The sequence below is a fragment of the Zingiber officinale genome, chromosome 5B (assembly GCF_018446385.1).
Source record: "Zingiber officinale cultivar Zhangliang chromosome 5B, Zo_v1.1, whole genome shotgun sequence".
In the NCBI taxonomy this organism is placed as follows: Eukaryota; Viridiplantae; Streptophyta; class Magnoliopsida; order Zingiberales; family Zingiberaceae; genus Zingiber; species Zingiber officinale.
In genome coordinates, this window is record NC_055995.1 from 36,851,173 (window position 1) to 36,862,986 (window position 11,814).

The window sequence follows — 11,814 nt, forward strand, 5'->3', positions numbered from 1 at the left end:
GATTTGATGTTGTGTCGGTGGGTCAGATAACTGGGGGAATCACATAAGATATAGGTATGAGAAGGCCTGGTCTCATCATAGCAACTGAAAAATGAGAACTATTTTGTTTTTGAGACCCGAGTTCTTTACCTCAGGCAAAAGAAATCTCGACCAGAGCGAGGAGAGATTGTAGGGAGAAGTGCTGTTTAGATAACTCTACGTCTGAAGCCTCCTCTTGGGGCCTTTTGCAATGGACAACTGATTATCACCCAATTTTATCATGAATTGGGCATCAAATAATGAAGTACCAAACCCCTCGTACGCTAATGTAGCAAAGAAATGACTCGGGTCGTTCACCAACGAATATAACGATAGGATGGTAATCTAGGATTGTATGTTATTTCTATTTTTGGGATTTTTAATATGGAATTGGGGGTTTTGGATTTTGATTCTAAATCTAACAAATGAAAAGCACAACAAGTAGGAAACTAATCTAATGCTGGAATGAAATCTAACTAAGTGCGAATAATTAATCCACAATGTATTGTCACACTACACTATGAATTAACTATCAACACAATTAAACTAAGGACTTAAATGACAAAGCATTAAATAAAACCTAATCTAGTAAATGAAAGACAATGCAAGTAACAAAACTAAGTCTAACCTAAATACAATTGCAGAAAATAAATGGCAACATGAAGTAAAGTAAAGAAAAACATTTAACGAACCCTAAAGCATTAAAGAAATCAATTTAGCCTAACCTAATTGCATTCAATCAAAGCTGGAACTTAAAGAAATTAAAAGAACAAGACAAAGCAAAAATTAACCAAACTAAAATGCATCACAATAAACCTAACTATTGGTTGAAGCAATTCATCAAACACTTTGTATGCGTTAAGCTAATTAAGTATAATATGTGCAATTTAAACATGGGGAATCAAGTTTGATACAAGCATTCAATCAAAAGCATCAACACAAGTAAATTGACAAAATTAACAGAATTAAACTAAACTAATCCATCCATAATTCACACGTCAACCTCCAAATTAACAACGACTATCCTTCGTCGTCACATGAAGACCCGACTCCGAAACCCCCAAAGCCGGTGGACAGTAGCCTACTGCCGAGCGCTGCTTGCTTCGACACGATGATGCGAATCTTCCAACGAAGAACCCCCTCACTAGAAGTTGCCCGGAGATGAAGATACTGTGAAATGGAAGAACCATTGCCACTCCTCTGCCTCTACCGCCTGAACCCTAGTAGGAAGAAGTGAATGGTGCGCCGATAGATGTCTTGCCGGAGAAACCCTCTCCGGCGAGGTGAAGATGGTTGATGCCGAAGCTTGCTACCGGCTCTACTGAGTGTGCTTCTGCCATCGCCGATTGGAATATGAGAAGGAGAAGTAGTGGGCTGTGGATGGCCAGCCGACGACAGTAAAGGTTAGGGAAGAAACAGGGTCGCCGACCAGAGAGAAGAGGAAGAAAGGAGAGGCGGATCTGTTCGTGCCCTAGCCCTGTTGCGAGGAAGAAGATCACCCCCCCCTCAAAACTGTTCGCGTGAGGAGAAGAAGAGGGTTCTTAACGGGTTTCGGGTCTTGGATTTTGGGTTGAAAGGTTTGAGTGAGATCCAGATCCGGATCCAATAAGAGAAGGAAAATTGGGTTTTTGAAATTGGGCTTGAAGAGTGGGCTCTTGGATTGGGTTTAAATTGAAGCTCCACTTCTTGGATGAACCCTTGATGCCTTGATCTCTATGAACGGTCCAGATCACTTTCAATCAGGATGAAGGGCTGGATCACTTGATCTCACTGAAGGGGCAGGATCTCACTGGATCTTGATCACCGATCCACACTGATTCTGCTTGATCTAGCCCATTTGACATCTAAATCAAGTCAAATTCGGTATGACTTGACCTTAATCCATGACTCTTTTGATTTTCTACAAAACCACATTAAAAATATGCAATTAAATTCCATAATTTATAGGAAATTTACATTTAAGTCCAAAATAAATCCTACTCACAAAACATAACATAAACACAATATTAAGCATGTGAGAAGGTAAAAATGCTAAGTCTAAGAGTCAAAATAACCAATAAAAATGCTCATTATCAACAACCAATGGCATATCCGATTTTGAGGAGTGGAAAGATGGCTCTCGGGTCAACTCAGCTGGAAGGAGTAGACCAATGGACGCAGAAGTTTGATCAAATTGATACTCCTTTAATTTAGTCAATCTTCTCCTAACTTGTTCAAGACCGCTCTGGTTAACCGAGTGTTAATATATAGGAAAGCTAGAAAAATAATCTCTACTACAAAGATAAGTGAATGTTAGAAGTTTCTATAACAAATGGTAGAAGAATTGCCACTAGAGATAAAGAGTTTTGCTCACCAAAGGTGTCACTTAGTTCTAAGTTGATCGGAGTGAGCCTAAAAACAAATAATAAACCTTCTATGGTTAAGGCGGGCAAGTTGAACTTTGCATATTTTAACTTTTCTAGGGCTTCACGTAGAATTGGATCTGTAGAAATGTTACCTAGAGTAAGATGGAGAAGGCGAGAGACATATGAAGAAATATTTATCTCTCCATTCACCCTAGGCTAGAATTTAGTTAAAAAGGATTGCTTTAGCACGAGCTTGGAACTTAAATAGACCCTTTGTCACTTGGTGAGGGCAAAAATAATAGTGGAATAGACGAGGAGATAAGGGGGCGTTCAGTAGTTGAAATACAATGACCGTACCACTTAAGATGTTGAGGGATTGGGGAATAAGTTGGTGTAATAGAATGTTGAAATATCAGCTAACACCAATAAAAAAGGGATACAAGGGAAGACAAAAGCTTGATAGAACTTGTTCTCTCAAGATGGTGATGCTCTTTGGCGGAGGATGGTGAGGATGGTCTTTTGGAGTGGGGATGACCATATAGGAAGGGATACCATAGTTGAGATTGAGGTATTAGGCATCGTTGAGGGTGAAACTGGAAGAGCATTGCGCATACCACTCATCACTCTCCGCCATTATTGAAAAAGGGAAAGATTGATAGAATCAACAACAAGAAGGGAGCAGAAAGTAAGAGAAGAAATGATGAAAATGAAGATGAAAAGACTTAGGGTTTTCTCATAGAATGTTTATAAGGATTCTTTGAAAAGATTTTCTAAATAAGACCGTTAGATTATAATAGTAAAAAAGGTGAGATTAGTCGTAAGTCATCGATAAAGCAGTGGGTAAATAAAAAGTCGTACACCTATGGTGATGCATCCAAATGTGTCACCAATAAAAAGTCATATGTAGTAACTGATTTGATGGACTCTTAATTTGAAGCGATAGTGTTTTTATCGAGGCAAGTTACCGAAGTAAACATGATGTTCTGTGTAATTCCTCAAGGTGAGAGTATAACTAATATTTACTAGTTTTAAGCTTAAACTGTTGGGTTTTTCGGGCCGCGAAAACCGCTTTTCGCGTCGCGGAAACCCCGAATCACCCAAAGCCGTAGATCCGTGCAAGGAAAAACCGAATGAAATACAAGTACGAGTTTCAAAACTTTAGATCTACTCCTAGATCTATGTGTTGAGAGCTTTTACCTTTGAAGCGTGCCCTCGCAAATCCCGCTCGTCCAACGGTACACCGGATCTCGAGAGTGTCAACGTCAACACTCCTCTAATGATATCCACATGAACAAGGAGTGTCTCTCACACTCAAAGGATGGAGAAAAGAGCCCCAAGTGTGCTAGCACTTTCTAGAGCTCTCGAATGAGATTGGAGAGGAAGAAAAAGGATGCAAAAAGGAATGTCATACACTCAAGATGTAGTATCCCTCCTTTGTGACCTTCACTCTTCCTTTGCTCTTGGAATTCACTCAACCACCTTCTCCTCCCTTGGAAGCTCACGGCAATAGCAGCAAAACAAAGAGGAAAAGACCAAGGAAGAAGATGGAATGAATGCACACATTATTACCACAAAATCAAAACCCCTCCTCACATTTGTGTGGCCGGCCACACAATGTAACCCCTTCATTTAATGTGGCCGGCCACATTAAGTGGTTTGAGTGTGTAACCTCCATGAGGTGGCACACCATTATGAGGTGGTGATGATGTGGCAAGGATGTGTCATGCCATGTAGGATGAGTCAACCTACATGATGTGGCAATGCATCAAGTCAAACTTGATGTTTCAACTTCCATTTGGTCAAGTCAAAATTGACCAATTTCTTCCTTGTTGAGTTAAATCCAACTTTTGATTCAAGTCAATTTCAATTTAATGAATCTCAATTCATTAATATAAATTGACTCAATGAATCAAATTTAAATTAGACTCATTCAACAATTGAATCTAATTGAGTCTAACTCAATAAGTCTAATTTAAATCAATCCGAATCCAATTGGTTCATCATATGAACCTAATCCAATTGGTTCATCCTATGAACCTAATCTCCATCCACTTGTTCTTTGTGTGTGACCCAATAGGTTCTTGTAACGTTGGCAATGTTTCTAAACTCCTTTAGAAACATAAGCAATGAGCGGCATCTAGCAATACATCATTGCTACCCAAGTTACAAGAAATGTTGAGATCCAACATCACCTTGTGACTATTAATTGTGACTCCTCGCAATATATGACAAGTGTCCTTCTATCCTAGACATCTAGATTGATCAATGTGAGGCATAGACCGTGTCATCTTCTGACCAATCTAAATCTTGAACTCCAAGTAGACTCACTCAATCAAATGAGCTCAATATCTCATATTGACTCATTTGGGTATGTCCATACACTTCGTGGTCTTACTCTATCAAGAATATCGATGTCACTCCCGTCATATAGGAGGGATAGATCCCATCTACATCACTCACATCCCTTTGCATAATTCGTTACATACCCAGTAATCGCCTTTATAGTCCACCCAGTTACGGGTGACGTTTGACGAAACCAAAGTACATAACTCCTTATGTAGGGATCCATGGTGACTTCAGGTCTAAGGACTAATAGTCATACTAATAGCCACATGAGAAAGTATATGACACTCATATAACGATCCATGATACTTTCTCATGGCGGGTCATTCAGTATACATTCTCCAATGCATACCCATGTGTCAACTTGATATCTCCATATCCATGACTTGTGAGATCAAGTCATCGAGTTGATCTACATGCTAGTCTTTTTGCATTAACATTGTCCCTGAACGTTAATACTCGACTAGGAATGATTTAGAGTAGTGTTCCCTATATCATCTCACTATCGGTTCAACTAACCGATTGATATAGGTGAGAACCATCTACTCAAGGACATTATTATACTTAGTTTATTTGGCACCAATACAAGTAAGTATAATAACCAAACAAATGCCTTTATTAATATACAAGAATATGATACAATGAGTCCATACAATCATCAAATGATTGGCTCTAGGGCTCTAACTAACATAAACGAGTTTTGAAAACTCGTTCGGGAAATACTAGGTGAACATGCTAAGTTATAGTGAATGTGCTTGATTTCGATCAATCCCAGATCCATTTACTTGAGTAAATAATGAGCATTATAGCTAGTCCTTTTTTAAGGTGTACGATTGAATGAGTGTGAGTTTAAACGAATCTCAAGTTTAGTCGATCGTAGGGAGGGATATCCTGAGCCAGATGTATGACACAAGTGATAATTCATTTTGCCCGAGTGAGCAATCCGAAAAGACATTGTCTCATCGCGCCTAAGTTTTTGCCTGAGCGAGCAATCTAGAAAGGCATAATCTTAGCTCGCCTGAGTTGTTGCCCAAGCGGGCGATGGGGGTTGCACAGTGAAATTTTGTAAAAATAAATAAATACATAGTAACAACAAAAAAAAAAATATGGTCGATGAGTTTAATCAAATACTTGAATAGGATATAAAAGCCTAGTAGTGTTAACAATCAACTTGAATGTAAAAAAGTAAGGCAGATTATGAAAAGCGAGCAAGTAAGTCGGAAGAGGCAGCATGTAGTATCTTCTTGTGATTCAGGAAGTTGGCTGGAGGATTGGCGATTAGATATCCACCCTTTTTTAACTGCATCATTGCTCCTTCGTCTCCGAGAAAAAGAGCCATAGAAAGGGAATCATCAATGTGCGCATTGAACTCATGGGTGTTGAAAAGGGTAGTCTTCCTCGCTTCAGAACACTCATCCTCTCCTGTCCGATAAGTTGTCAACGTTGCCCGGGCAGTTGTTGCTTCCATTTGAGAGGTCAGTAGATTAGCGAGTAAGGAATCTTGCTTAGTCTTTTGGGTCAGTAACTTAGCTTTCTTGACAGCTAGCTCGGTTGTGTGAGTAGACTTTAATTCAGACATTTGAGCGCATAATTACTTATTCTCAGTCATCTGCTCATCCAGTTTCATTCTTATTTCTTCTTGGAAGTTTGCTTCCGATTGAAGTTGAGCCTTGAGAGTTTCTGAGGAGGTCTTCCATTGAGTCGCTTTCTCATGCTCAGCTTCAGCTAACTCTTGAGTTGAGCAGATAGTTCTTTTATTCGCTCAAAACTTTGTGTAAAAATTACTGCAGAGGTTTGTTATTTTAGTAACTCATTTTCTTTGGCCAAGTCATGTAGGTGCTGGGCAACGCCCGTGTAAATAACCCAACGCTAAAAGATAAATACAATTAGGAGCATTCGAAATAGGTTAAGAATAGTTGATCAATCTATAATACCTTAATTTGCTCATAAGAAAATTCGCCCGCTAATTTTGTGGGCGTGAGTTCACTGAGTTGAGTCTTAGCCTTTTTCCAAGCGTCGATTAAACGACTTCTTAATAATATTGGTAGAGTAGAAGGAAGGATAGACGTGAAATAAATTGAAGCTTGTGTAAGGTAAAGAAAAGAGAATTGATGGTTGTGGGGAACATTCTGGGTGAACCAAGGTAACCCTTGGGATAGGAGATATAGAGAGAAGGGGATCTGAAGAGTAGTTCGGTAGGAAAATGTGTTCTTGAGTTTGCATGGGAACGGGAGTTGAGAGAGAAGGATAAAGAGTGGATAAGGTTGGCTCAGGAGATGGTTCTTGTATTTCCTCTTGAGTAGGATCCGCCAAGAGGGATATTATTTGCCTTTTGTGAGAAGGTACGAGCGTTAATTTGTGCTTCTTGCGTTGTCTCTTGGGAGAAGCTGCCTTATCTAGAGAAGAGCTTATAGAGGTCAGAGAAGGTTTCAAAGGTAACTCCCCAGATACTTAAGTTGTGCTTGTCCCAACCCCACAAGCTTTAGAGGCCTCCTTAGAAGGAGGGGGTATTGGCAAACCCCACTCGACCAATAATTCCTTTTCCTTGCCATATAGCTCAGCCTTTTTTAGATCGATTGCTGCATCGATCAAGGATAATAGAATAGAATCTACTGCATAAAACAAAAGATACCTTAGTTAGAGATAGTGTAAGCATCAAAGTTAACAAAGCTTATCAAAGGGATATGACAGTCACATTTGAATGAGGCTTAAATCAAAAAGATATAAGAAGCTCTCTTGTAACCATTTATGAATTCTAAAACATCCATGGCTCAGTTTGGAGAGATAAGTAGTAAAGACAGGATCCTTTTTCAATTTTGTAGGATCGAGAAGAGGGGAAAAAGAAGATTGTCAAGTAGTAGGTTAAGTAATAGAATCAGGTATTTTTATGAAGAAGACATGAGATTTCCAATTCTTATTTAAAGATGACATGTTCTCAAAGAAGACTGCTTTTGGTTAGGACTGAAATAGGAAACCCCCAAATTCTAATTTTTTAGGATAGGAAAACAGATAAAGATTACGAGGAGTAGGAGGAATTCTGAACAGGTGGAACAACATGAACATCCCACACCTATAACAAAATGCATTCGACGTAAATTGTTGTAGTTGTAGGAGATCGGTGGCCGGCTAGAAGGGGGGTTGGATAGACGGCTCCCCCAAATACTCGCTTCCTATATATTTGTTAGCACAGTGAAATATAAACAATACAAATACAAATACGAAAGCTAAAGACTAAGACTAAGAAAGCAAAGCAAGTAAACTAATACACGCCGATTTATGTGGTTCGGAGATAAGGCTCCTACTCCACGGCTGTCCGTAAGGTGGACGATCCCTATCCATTAGTGGATTACTTCCCAGAAGACCTCCGCCTAGCTCACGTAGCTCCTTGTGGGTGGAGAAACCTAACCACAACTCCCACCAAGGACTCTTGAGAAGCTAGAGAATTGGTAGACTACTAATATGGGGTAACCACCTCTATTTCATCAACTATAACAAGCTCTCAAGCTTTGGTTATATAGGCCACGGGTTAGAAAACCCCACTTACCAGTCTACTGTCCTCTATGGAGATTCGACCATTACAATCCAATGGCTCGATACCAGTCGAATGATACTTTCATTAGTCGATTGCTCCACACTAACCGTCAAACAGAAGCATTCTATTTGCTCCTAGTCGACTGATGAAAACACCGGTCGACTACTACAGTAACTGCTACAATAATTGCTACGGTGCTGTTACAGTAACTGCTACAGTAAATCCCTAAACCTAGGATTTTACCCTGAGTATAATCTCTCATGCACTTGTACCCTCATGATTCACTTGACCCTTCTTTGCAGCTTTAACCTTTTGCCTTCAAGCCTTCTTCCTTTGGCTCTCGTCCCTCGAATGCATCCAAGCCTACGACTCGTCCCCAATGACATCCTTCGCGTATGCCTCGAAGTTGCTTCCCTTGGCCCTTGTCCTTGCTGCCTTGTTCACAGTCCCTCGGATGCTCCATCTTTTACCGGACCCGAAGCCATCAAGATGAGTTATATGCGTATCCTGCAAACCTGCACACTCACATATACATATCAAATAATAAGGGTAAACCAAACTTAAATCTTTTGCCCAAACACCAAAACACATGATCACACGGACCATTGGGATTGCTCCAATAGTAGTGGGATGCTGAAATACTGACTTACTTCTAATAAAAATAGGTGAATGGGAAAACGTAAACAAGCTACTAACTAATCGGAGAAGAAAGTCATATGATTATCAGGAGGAAGATAAGGACACTCGCCCGAGGAAGGAAGATGAATGCGATAATTGTGAGGAATTTCATATCTAGAATAGAGATACACCCTATTAGAGGCATCGAACTTTGAAGAGGTAAGAGTATACCAGGGAACAAAAGATTCCTGAGCCATGGTAGAATGAAAAGCAGGCATCAGTGACTTACTAGGCGTAAGGTTAAGAGTAGAAGAAAGTCGAGGGGAGAAAAGATTGTCAGAAGGAGAGATTGAAGAAGGTGAAAGATAAAGTGCGAAGAATGCATAAGGTCTAGGGTCTTATAAGGAGGAATTTAGTTGCCACCATTAGATTAAAATGACTCGCATAAAGATGATCGTTGATTTGTGAAGTCAAATGTGACATTCTGTTATATGAAGCAATAGACGTCAGCAAACGTCACAAAGAATGAGTATCGGGGCCACGTGGCATTCATCCATAAATGGACATTTATGAGGAACGTGACAATTGACATATTTTGTATTCAAAAATACTTTTTTGCGTGTCCTCGATGCTAGTTCTAGTAGTAAGTGGATCATTTTTTGAAAAGATCATTAAATGGCTAGAAGCATGATAAAAAACATAATCCTTGAAAATCACTAAGTATAGAAGGAGAACGAGCGAGACTAAAACTCGAGTCCAGTCAGTCAACTACGTCTCCTTCGACTAGACTTGAAGGGGAGGCTAATGATACAGGTCATAACAAGCGGATCCAGAAGATGATGTAGTAGTCAAAGTCAAGATGATGTGTCAGTTAAAGTAAAAAATGGATGAGCATTCTATACCTGGTTCTGTTGATCATTTAACCTCAGAGTTCTCAGATCTTGCCCGTGTGGCAGAACATCCGAATAAGGACAACCGAATGTGAACTTGGTTAAATATAAGGATTTTAGGATTTTACTTTAAAAATAAAAAGGTAGTGTGTTCGGTCAGTTAATGGTCGGTCGGGTTCAAGGAAAGCCAGGTCAGGCAAAGAGTCAGCCAGGCTTAGCAATAGTTAACCTCACAAAAATATAAGATCGACCAAATGAAGGTCGATCGAACATAAGACTATCTGTATACGCCCGACCGAGTAAGGACCGGGTGAGTTTAAAGACACTTGGCCTTATAAACGTCTTAGTATAAGACCGGTCGGATGAAGGCCGATCGAGCACAAGGCTATCTGTACACACCCGACTGAGTAAAGACCAGGCGGGCTTAAAGACACTTGCCCTTATAAAACTCTTAGTATAAGATCGACCAGACGAGGGCCGATCGAACACAAGACTCTCAGTGTACGCCCGGTTGGGTAAGGACCGGGCGGGCTTAAAGATACTTTCCTTATAAAGCTCTTAGTATAAGATCGACCGGACTATGGTCGATCAAACACAAGATTCTCTATGTATGCTCGATCGGGTAAGGATCAGGTGGGCTTAAAGATACTTGGCCTTATAAAGCTCTTAGTATAAGATTGGTCGGACGAGAGCCAATCAAACACAAGACTTGCCATGTATGCTCGACCGGGTAAAGACTGAGCGGGCTTAAAAATACTTATCCTTAGGAAACTCTATATATCTGCTCAGTCAAGTACATGTTGACCAAGTTTTAGTTACTTAACACCATCTTGTCTTTAAAATAAAGCTCTAACATACATAATCTACCATGTGACTTCTTAAATGAAGCTTTGGCACACTGTAGGCATTATATTAGAATAGATCCATGTAGTATTTAACATATGACAGGGCAGATTGATACAATGACAAGCAATAGGGTCAACCTTATGGACCGATTGAGATACTATGACAGAATGCAATGACAAGCAATACGACCGACCTTGCGGATCGACCGAGATATATCTAGTAGACAAACAACCGATAACATTTTAACAGTCTGACATAATTGTCGGGGAATATTCCTTTGAAAATTCTTCCAGAGTCTATCTGGTTTCCCATTGATGATTCATCTATAATGACATCTCCCTCCAACGACTTTAGAAAATGTTTAAGTTATAAATGATAAAAGAGGTACATCTGTGGGTACAAAAAAGATTCCTCAGAAGCTCTTCGAGTAACTATTAGACGTTGAGGAAATGAAGGGGCGCTATTTCCCCTTCATCTCCCTCCTTGCTACATAACGTCAAGGAGACGAAGGGGCATCTTTTCCCCTTTGTCTTCCTTAACCTTCTTATAAAAGGTGCATCCAAGCCATGAGAGAAAGGGAGTAGAAACTCTGGTGGTGATCAGAGAAGCAAAGCAGAACATCTGGGATTTGGCTCGTGAATTCCGAAGGACATTTCGGTTACACGTGATTATGCTTCCGACAGCGGCAGCGTCTTAGTCGACTGACGTCTTCTTCTGCGATTTCTTCGGGAGATCACTGTGAGTGATTATAATTTATTTCGTTTCTGTTTCATGCTCTCAAACATACTACAATGGTATCAGAGCGAGTTTTGAAAGCATGTAAATCCCTGTGGCTAAGAAATCGCAATCGCTCATGGAGAAATCGCCAAGTTGCGATTTCTGGGATCTACCCGGAATCGCGTAGTCCTCGGCAGCATAGAGTCACAGCAGAGGAGTGTCGGCGACCATGTTTTAGTACTGGTGAAAATTGGCGTGAGAGAAGCTCGTATTTTTTTTCTGTCGCGAAGAAGATGAACAGTGAGCACTGTTCATCCGTCAAATTAATTCAATTGAATCGATTAATTAATCGATTCAATTGAATTGAATCGATTGAAATTTTATTTCAATCAATTCAAAATCGCGCACAGTTCTTCAATCGATTCATGAATCGATTGAAGAGAAAAAAAAAGGTGAACAGTGCTACAAAGCACAGTGAAAAGAAAAAAAAGGAAAAATATGTAGA